This window comes from Triticum aestivum, chromosome 2B (assembly GCF_018294505.1).
Source record: "Triticum aestivum cultivar Chinese Spring chromosome 2B, IWGSC CS RefSeq v2.1, whole genome shotgun sequence".
NCBI classification, from domain to species: domain Eukaryota; kingdom Viridiplantae; phylum Streptophyta; class Magnoliopsida; order Poales; family Poaceae; genus Triticum; species Triticum aestivum.
The window spans coordinates 807,001,397-807,011,795 of NC_057798.1; the positions used below are offsets into that span (position 1 = coordinate 807,001,397).

At 47.3% G+C, this 10,399-nt stretch overlaps 1 pseudogene; it reads right to left on the minus strand.

Annotated features, from left to right (window-relative positions):
* Positions 1-7,486: 7,486 nt before the first annotated feature.
* LOC123042956 (uncharacterized) lies at positions 7,487-9,496 on the minus strand (annotated as a pseudogene).
* Positions 9,497-10,399: the final 903 nt, after the last annotated feature.

The window sequence follows — 10,399 nt, forward strand, 5'->3', positions numbered from 1 at the left end:
CGAATTATGCCAACCCAACATGTACCTTCGGAAACACCTGTAGAGCACCTTTATAATCACCCAGTTACGTTGTGACGTTTGGTAGCACACAAAGTGTTCTTCCGGTAAACGGGAGTTGCACAATCTCATAGTTGTAGGAACTTTGTATAAGTCATGAAGAAAGCAATAGCAGTATACTAAACGATCAAGTGCTAGGCTAACAGAATGGGTCATGTCGATCACATCATTCTCCTAATGATGTGATCCCATTAATCAAATGACAACACATGTCTATGGTCAGGAAACATAACCATCTTTGATTAATGAGCTAGTTAAGTAGAGGCATACTAGTGACTATGTGTTTGTCTATGTATTCACACATGTATCATGTTTCCGGTTAATACAATTCTAGCATGAATAATAAACATTTATCATGATATAAGGAAATAAATAATAACTTTATTATTGCCTCTAGGGCATATTTCCTTCAGTCTCCCACTTGCACTAGAGTCAATAATCTAGATTACATAGTAATGATTCTAACACCCATGGAGTCTTGGTGCTGATCATGTTTTGCTCGTGAGAGAGGCTTAGTCAACGGGTCTGCAACATTCAGATCCGTATGTATCTTGCAAATCTCTATGTCTCCCACTTGGACTTGGTCCCGAATGGAATTGAAGCGTCTCTTGATGTGCTTGGTCCTCTTGTGAAATCTGGATTCCTTTGCCAAGGCAATTACACCAGTATTGTCACAGAAGATCTTCATTGGTCCCGATGCACTAGGTATGACACCTAGATCGGAAATGAACTCCTTCATCCAGACTCCTTCATTTGCTGCTTCAGAAGCAGCTATGTACTCCGCTTCACATGTAGATCCCGCCACGACGCTTTGTTTAGAACTGCACCAACTTACAGCTCCACCGTTTAATATAAACACGTATCCGGTTTGCGATTTAGAATCGTCCGGATCAGTGTCAAATCTTGCATCGACGTAACCATTTACGACTAGCTCTTTGTCACCTCCATATACGAGAAACATATCCTTAGTCCTTTTCAGGTATTTCAGGATGTTCTTACCGCTGTCCAGTGATCCACTCCTGGATTACTTTGGTACCTTCCTGCCAAGCTTATTGCTAAGCATACGGCAGGTCTGGTACACAGCATTGCATACATGATAGAGCCTATGGCTGAAGCATAGGGAACATTTTTCATTTTCTCTCTATCTTCTGCTGTGGTCGGGCATTGAGTTTGACTCAACTTCACACCTTGTAGCACAGGCAAGAATCCTTTCTTTGCCTGATCCATTTTGAACTTTTTCAAAATTCTGTCAAGGTATGTGCTTTGTGAAAGTCCTATTAAGCGTCTTGATCTATCTCTACAGATCTTGATGCCCAATATGTAAGCAGCTTCACCGAGGTCTTTCATTGAAAAACTTTTATTCAAGTATCCCTTTATGCTATCCAGAAATTCTATATCATTTCCAATTAATAATATGTCATCAACATATAAAACTAGAAATGCTACAGATCTCCCACTCACTTTCTTGTAAATACAGGCTTCTCCAAAAGTCTGTATAAAACCATATGCTTTGATCACATTATATTCCAACTCCGAGATGCTTGCACCAGTCCATAAATGGAATGTTGGAGCTTGCACACTTTGTCAGCACCTTTTGGATCAACAAAACCTTCCGGCTGCATCATATACAACTCTTCTTCTAGAAATCCATTCAAGAATGCAGTTTTGACATCCATTTGCCAAATTTCATAATCATGAAATGCAGCAATAGCCAACATGATTCGGACAGACTTAAGCATCGCTACGGGTGAGAAAGACTCATCGTAGTCAACCCCTTGAACTTGTCGAAAACCTTTCGCAACAAGCCGAGCTTTATAGACAGTAACATTACCATCAGCGTCAGTCTTCTTCTTAAAAATCCATTTATTCTCAATGACTTGCCGACCATCAGGCAAGTCAACCAAAGTCCATACTTTGTTTTCATACATGGATCCCATCTCAGATTTTATGGCCTCTAGCCATTTTGCGGAATCTGGGCTCATCATCGCTTCCTCATAGTTCGTAGGTTCATCATGGTCAAGTAACATGACTTCCAGAATAGGATTACCGTACCACTCTGGTGCGGATCTTACTCTGGTAGACCTACGAGGTTCAGCAGAAACTTGATCTGAAGTTTCATGATCAATATCATTAACTTCCTCACTAATTGGTGTAGTTGTCACGGGAACCGGTTCTCGTGATGAACTACCTTCCAATAAGGGAGTAGATACAGTTATCTCATCAAGTTCTACCTTCCTCCCACTCACTTCTTTCGAGAGAAACTCCTTCTCTAGAAAGGATCCATTCTTAGCAACGAATGTCTTGCCTTCGGATCTGTGATAGAAGGTGTACCCAACAGTCTCTTTTGGGTATCCTATGAAGACACATTTCTCCGATTTGGGTTCGAGCTTATCTGGTTGAAGTTTCTTCACATAAGCATCGCAGCCCCAAACTTTAAGAAACGACAACTTTGGTTTCTTGCCAAACAACAGTTCATAAGGCGTCGTCTCAACGGATTTTGATGGTGCCCTATTTAACGTGAATGCGGCCGTCTCTAAAGCATAACCCCAAAACGATAGCGGTAAATCGGTAAGAGACATCATAGATCGCACCATATCAAGTAAAGTACGATTACGACGTTCGGACACACCATTTCGTTGTGGTGTTCCAGGTGGCGTGAGTTGCGAAACTATTCCGCATTGTTTCAAACGTAAACCAAACTCGTAACTCAAATATTCTCCTCCACGATCAGATCGTAGAAACTTTATTTTCTTGTTACGATGATTTTCTACTTCACTCTGAAATTCTTTGAACTTTTCAAATGTTTCAGACTTGTGCTTCATTAAGTAGATATACCCATATCTGCTCAAATAATCTGTGAAGGTGAGAAAATAACGATATCCGCCACGAGCCTCAATATTCATTGGGCCACATACATCTGTATGTATGATTTCCAACAAATATGTTACTCTCTCCATAGTTCCGGAGAACGGTGTTTTAGTCATCTTGCCCATGAGGCACGGTTCGCAAGTACCAAGTGATTCATAATCAAGTGATTCCAGAAGTCCATCAGTATGGAGTTTCTTCATGCGTTTTACACCGATATGACCTAAACGGCAGTGCCACAAATAAGTTGCACTATCATTATCAACTCTGCATCTTTTGGCTTCAACATTATGAATATGTGTATCACTATTATCGAGATTCAATAAAAATAGACCACTCTTCAAGGGTGCATGACCATAAAAGCTATTACTCATATAAATAGAACAACCATTATTCTCTGATTTAAATGAATAACCGTCTCGCATCAAACAAGATCCAGATATAATGTTCATGCTCAAAACTGGCACCAAATAACAATTATTCAGGTCTAAAACTAATCCCGAAGGTAGATGTAGAGGTAGCGTGCCGACCGCGATCACATCAACTTTGGAACCGTTTCCCACGCGCATCGTCACCTCATCCTTGGCCAGTGCTCGCTTATTCCGTAGTCCCTGTTTCGAGTTGCAAATATTAGCAACAGAACCAGTATCAAATACCCAGGTGCTACTACGAGCTCTAGTTAGGTACACATCAATAACATGTATATCACATATACCTTTGTTCACTTTGCCATCCTTCTTATCCGCCAAATACTTGGGGCAGTTCCGCTTCCAGTGTCCAGTCTTCTTGCAGTAGAAGCACTCAGTTTCAGGCTTAGGACCAGACTTGGGTTTCTTCTCTTGAGCAGCAACTTGCTTGCCGTTCTTTTTGAAGTTCCCCTTCTTCTTCCCTTTGCCCTTCTTCTTGAAACTAGTGGTCTTGTTGACCATCAACACTTGATGCTCCTTCTTGATTTCTACCTCTGCGGCTTTCAGCATCGCGAAGAGCTCGGGAATAGTCTTGCTCATCCCTTGCATATTATAGTTCATCACGAAGCTCTTGTAGCTTGGTGGCAGTGATTGGAGAATTCTGTCAATGACACTATCATCAGGAAGATTAACTCCCAGTTGAATCAAGTGATTATTATACCCAGACATTCTGAGTATGTGTTCACTGACAGAACTATTCTCCTCCATCTTGCAGCTATAGAACTTATTGGAGACTTCATATCTCTCAATCCGGGCATTTGCTTGAAATATTAACTTCAACTCCTGGAACATCTCATATGCTCCATGACGTTCAAAACATCGTTGAAGACCCGGTTCTAAGCCGTAAAGCATGGCACACTGAACTATAGAGTAGTCAGCAGCTTTGCTCTGCCAGACGTTCTTAACGTTGTCAGTTGCATCAGCAGCAGGCCTGGCACCCTGCGGTGCTTCCAGGACGTAACTCTTCTGTTCAGCAATGAGGATAATCCTCAGGTTACGGACCCAGTCCATGTAATTGCTACCATCATCTTTCAACTTTGCTTTCTCAAGGAACGCATTAAAATTCAACGCAACAACAGCACGAGCCATCTATCTACAAACAAACATAGACAAGCAAGATACTATCAGGTACTAAGTTCATGATAAATTTAAGTTCAATTACTCATATTACTTAAGAACTCCCACTTAGACAGACATCTCTCTTGTCATCTAAGTGATCACGTGATCCAAATCAACTAAACCATAACCGATCATCACGTGAGATGGAGTAGTTTTCAATGGTGAACATCATTATGTTGATCATATATACTATATGATTCACGCTCGACCTTTCGATCTCCGTGTTCCGACGCCATATCTGCATATGCTAGGCTCATCAAGTTTAACCTGAGTATTCTGCGTGTGCAAAACTGGCTTGCACCCGTTGTAGATGGACGTAGAGCTTATCACACCCGATCATCATGTGGTGTCTCGGCACGACGAACTTTGGCAACGGTGCAGACTCAGGGAGAACACTACTTGATAATTTTAGTGAGAGATCATCTTAAAATGCTACCGTCAATCAAAGCAAGATAAGATGCATAAAGGATAAACATCACATGCAATCAATATAAGTGATATGATATGGCCATCATCATCTTGTGCTTGTGATCTCCATCTTCGAAGCACCGTCATGATCACCATCGTCACCGGCGCGACACCTTGATCTCCATCGTAGCATCGTTGTCGTTTACGCCATCTATTGCTTCTACGACTATCGCTACCGCTTAGTGATAAAGTAAAGCAATTACAGGGCGTTTGTATTTCATACAATAAAGCGACAACCATATGGCTCCTGCCAGTTGCCGATAACTTCGGTTACAAAACATGATCATCTCATACAATAAAATATAGCATCACGTCTTGACCATATCACATCACAACATGCCCTACAAAAACAAGTTAGACGTCCTCTACTTTGTTGTTGCAAATTTTACGTGGCTGCTACGGGCTTAGCAAGAACCGTTCTTACCTACGCATCAAAACCACAATGATAGTTTGTCAAATAGACTCCGTTTTAACCTTCACAAGGACCGGGCGTAGCCACACTCGGTTCAACTAAAGTGAGAGAGACAGACACCCGCCAGTCACCTTTAAGCACGAGTGCTCGTAACGGTGAAACCAGTCTCGCGTAAGCGTACGCGTAATGTCGGTCCGGGCCGCTTCTTCTCACAATACCGCTGAACCAAAGTATGACACGCTGGTAGGCAGTATGACTTATATCGTCCACAACTCACTTGTGTTCTACTCGTGCATATAACATCAACGCATAAAACCTAGGCTCGGATGCCACTGTTGGGGAACGTAGTAATTTCAAAAAAATTCCGACGCACACGCAAGATCATGGTGATGGCATAGCAACGAGAGGGGAGAGTGTTCGTCCACGTACCCTCGTAGACCGTAAGCGGAAGCGTTATAACAACGCGGTTGATGTAGTCGTACGTCTTCACGATCCGGCCGATCCAAGCACCGAACGTACGGAGCCTCCGAGTTCAGCACACGTTCAGCTCGATGACGATCTCCGGCCTCCGATCCAGCCGAGCTCCGGAGATGAGTTCCGTCAGCACGACGGCGTGGTGACGATGATGATGTTCTACCGGTGCAGGGCTTCGCCTAAACTCCGCGACGATATGACCGAGGTGGAATATGGTGGAAGGGGGCACCGCACACGGCTAAGGAACGATCCGTAGATCAACTTGTGTGTCTATGGGGTGCCCCCTGCCCCCGTATATAAAGGAGAAAGGGCCATGCGGGTTCCCCGTAATAATTATGTCCCATCCCTTTAGCTAATTTAGCTCTTAATACAGGATCATTTAAGTCTGGTTTCTTTGTTATTGGGATAGGTCGGCCCTAGGAGGAGGCGCGCCGGAGGAGTCCTACTCCCACCGGGAGTAGGACCCCCCCCCCCTTTCCTAGTTGGATTAGGACTTGGGGGGAGGGAAAGAGGGAAGGGGGGCGCCGCCCCCCCTCTCCTTGTCCTATTCGGACTAGGGGGGAGGGGGCGCGCGGCCTGCCCTGGCCGGCCCTTCCTCTTCTCCCTCATGGCCCACTAAGGCCCATTAACCCCCGGGAGGGTTCCGGTAACCCCCCGGTGTTCCGGTAAAATCCCGATTTCACCCGGAACTATTCCGAAGTCCAAACATAGGCTTCCAATATATCAATCTTTATGTCTCGACCATTCCGAGACTCCTCGTCATGTCCGTGATCACATCCGGGACTCCGAACAAACTTCGGTACATCAAAAACTTATAAACTCATAATAAAACTGTCATCGAAACGTTAAGCGTGCGGACCCTACGGGTTCGAGAACTATGTAGACATGACCTAAAACCATTCTCGGTCAATAACCAATAGCGGGACCTGGATGTCCATATTGGTTCCTACATATTCTACGAAGATCTTTATCGGTCAAACCGCATAACATACTTTGTTCCCTTTGTCATCGGTATGTTACTTGCCCGAGATTTGATCGTCGGTATCCAATACCTAGTTCAATCTCGTTACCAGCAAGTCTCTTTACTCGTTCCGTAATACGTCATCTCATAACTAACTCATTAGTTACATGCTTGCAAGGCTTAGGTGATGAGTATTACCGAGAGGGCCCAGAGATACCTCTCCGACAATCGGAGTGACAAATCCTAATCTCGAATTATGCCAACCCAACATGTACCTTCGGAAACACCTGTAGAGCACCTTTATAATCACCCAGTTATGTTGTGACGTTTGATAGCACACAAAGTGTTCTTCCGGTAAACGGGAGTTGCACAATCTCATAGTTGTAGGAACTTTGTATAAGTCATGAAGAAAGCAATAGCAGTATACTAAACGATCAAGTGCTAGGCTAACAGAATGGGTCATGTCAATCACATCATTCTCCTAATGATGTGATCCCATTAATCAAATGACAACACATGTCTATGGTCAGGAAACATAACCATCTTTGATTAATGAGCTAGTTAAGTAGAGGCATACTAGTGACTATGTGTTTGACTATGTATTCACACATGTATCATGTTTCCGGTTAATACAATTCTAGCATGAATAATAAACATTTATCATGATATAAGGAAATAAATAATAACTTTATTATTGCCTCTAGGGCATATTTTCTTCAGTAACCCCGTTGTATTGGAAATCCATCGTCTTCTCCAACCATTGTACTTGCATTGGACTGTGACACGCCAGCCAATCAATCCCTAGAATCACATCATAACACCCCAGGGGCAAAACCTTGAGATCAGTGGTAAATTTGACCCCCTGGGAACGCCATCCGCACTTGGGTATCTCCTGATCACTGCAAAGAATGCCGCCATTAGCAACGCGCACAGACAGCGGGCGGCGCGTGCTTTGGAACCCTTGCAGATGTTGAGCCAAGGTCGAGCTGATGAAACTATGCGAGGATCCAGAATCCACCAGCATCAAAACCTCTCGGTCTTGCACCCAGCCGTGTAGTCGCATTGTTGTAGGCGATTCGGCCGCTTCAATGGCTTCCTTGGACAGGACACAGCAGTCTGCTTCACTTGGTGTAGATTCCCCTTGCCCTTGCTTGGTCGGTTGGCCTTGTAGCATTTCAAGAAGCTCTTCGACGACATGGAGTTGTACCATAGGGGCGCACCGATGCTCGCGACTCCACCGTTCACCGCAGGTGAAGCAGAGGCCCTTGGCACGGCGATACGCCCGGAGAGCCGCCAGCTTGTCATCATGAGGGGCGGTCTTGTTGTTGTCGTGGTGGTCCTCTCGCCGCTCCTCCGGTACCACGACGCCTGGCTTCGGCGGGGGTGGCGGGAGCGGTAGAGCCATGTGCGGCGTAGCGCGTCCACTCGCTGGTAGTGAAGGTGGAAACGAGTGACGCCTGTCATCCCGCCGAAATGCGTCCACCACTTCTTCCTGCAAACATGCGAGATCCACAACAGTATCCAGAGTTTGGGGTCGATGTAAAACTACCGCTGCACGAATATCACGCTGCAACCCCTCCATGAACTGAGTAACAAAAAATGCAGGATCCCAAGAGGGATGATGTGCCAGGAGATGATGCATAATTTGAGTAAATTGCTCTACATATTCTGCAATTGTGCCCATTTGCCTCAACCTATTAAACTGCCTTAACAGGTTCTGGAACTCCTCACGCCCAAACTGGGCGCAGATTGCCTTAGCAAACCCCCCCCCCCCCCCCAATCCTGATAATGCAAGTGGGCTTGGGAGGATTGGAGCCAACTGAGTGCTCCATCTGTGAAATACATGGCAGCGCAGCAAACCCAAGTGTCAGGGCTAAGAGTGCAGACGTGGAAATAAGCTTCACATTTAAGACACCAAGCTTTCGGGTTCATCCCGTCGAAAACAGGGAAATCGAACCGCGGCGGTGGTGGCAAATGGTGATATCCCCGATCCCCAGAGAACGATTGCTCGTCGTACGGAAGGAAATCAGACGTACCAGTGGCCGGAGGCAATCGTGGGGTGTGAACTTCACCCACCGATTTCCCCCGAATTTCATGTGTAGCGCCGTGGCCACCGGGCCCGTGACTGCCGTCACCGCGAGCATGTGGTTGCTCGCCTGGTCGAGGGAGGGACGAGCCGGCCGTGGCCGGAAGTAGAGGCGGCAGGTCGGAGAGGCGGATCGGGGGCGCCGTCTCCTTCTGCAGCACCGGATCGGGCGCCTCATCGGACGCCGGGCGCGGCGCCTGGATGTGTTGGCGGAGATCGGTCACCTCCGCACGCAGCTCGTTGACGGATTGCTCGATTGCCGGACGCCACCCTTGGAGCTCGAGCACGGGGTGGATCTCGCTGATCTGGGCGGACATGGCGCTGATCGCCGCCGTCAGATCAGCCAGAGCCTTGTTGACCTCCTCCATGGCCGTGACTTTGCCCCGCCGCGTCTGGATAATCGAAGGGAAATGGCCGGCCAAATTGAGGGTGGGGAGAAAAAATTTGGGCGGATCGGGACGGCTCTGATGCCACTTGTTATGCTCCCACTTCAAGAATTCACTCACTTGGTCCAGGATACAAGAATTCGGCTAGATCGGGAGTTCTAGAGGGAGGAGGAAAGGGGATCGGGAGAGGGGAGCCGCCGCTTAGCCAATTACATAATCGTCACCTCGCGCAGGAGGGGATCAGAGAGTACTTAACCTAGCGAGTGGTGTCCCAGACTTGGGCCGCCAGCCGGCTGTTGGGCCTGACTTGTCGACGGGGCTGTTCCAGCCCAACGGGCGCAGCAGTAGTGGTTGGGCCGGGGGAGGCCTGGGCCGTAACATAAAGCAACTCTAGCAGACCCCGTAAAAAATTGACCCGCAAAACGCGTTTGCGGTTTCAAGAAGATCTCATTTGCGGGTCGAAAACATGCGCCGCCGATCAGATACCGCATCTAAACCTGCATAATTTGAAAAAACGCTTTCGCAGGAGAAATTGCACAAACATAGTTCATCACATCACATACTAAGCATAGATCATACTAAATGCTACGATAACTAGTAGTAGAGGGGGTCGGATCTGACGACGGCGAGGTCGCGGCAAAATGGACGACGATGTGGAGGCCGAGCGACGCTCAATCCTCCTCACCGAAGCTGCACAGGTCGATGTACTTCGCCGCCTGTTCCGGGCGGATGCGGCGCCACTCCTCAGTCTTGGCGTTGGCGGCGACTGCCTGCTGCCACTGGAGGGCTTCGAGCTCCTCGACGTGGCACCGGCGCTCCGCCTCCTCGTGCACGCTCCGCTCAGCGATGGTGGCAGCGACGGCGTAGAAGACCGTGATGTAGTCCTCGGGCCCGACGACTCCGCGACGGCCGAGCGGAGCGGGCTCCTCGGGCTCCTCCTTCACCGAGACGAAGGCGAACGGCGCTGGCGGCTCCGGCTCCTCCTCGTCATCCGACAACTCCCTCTTCACGGGGAGGAAGCCCGCGCCGGAGGACGAGGAGGATCCAGCATAGGAAGATCTCACGGAGGAGAAGGACGCGCTACGGCGGTCGTACTCCTCCGTC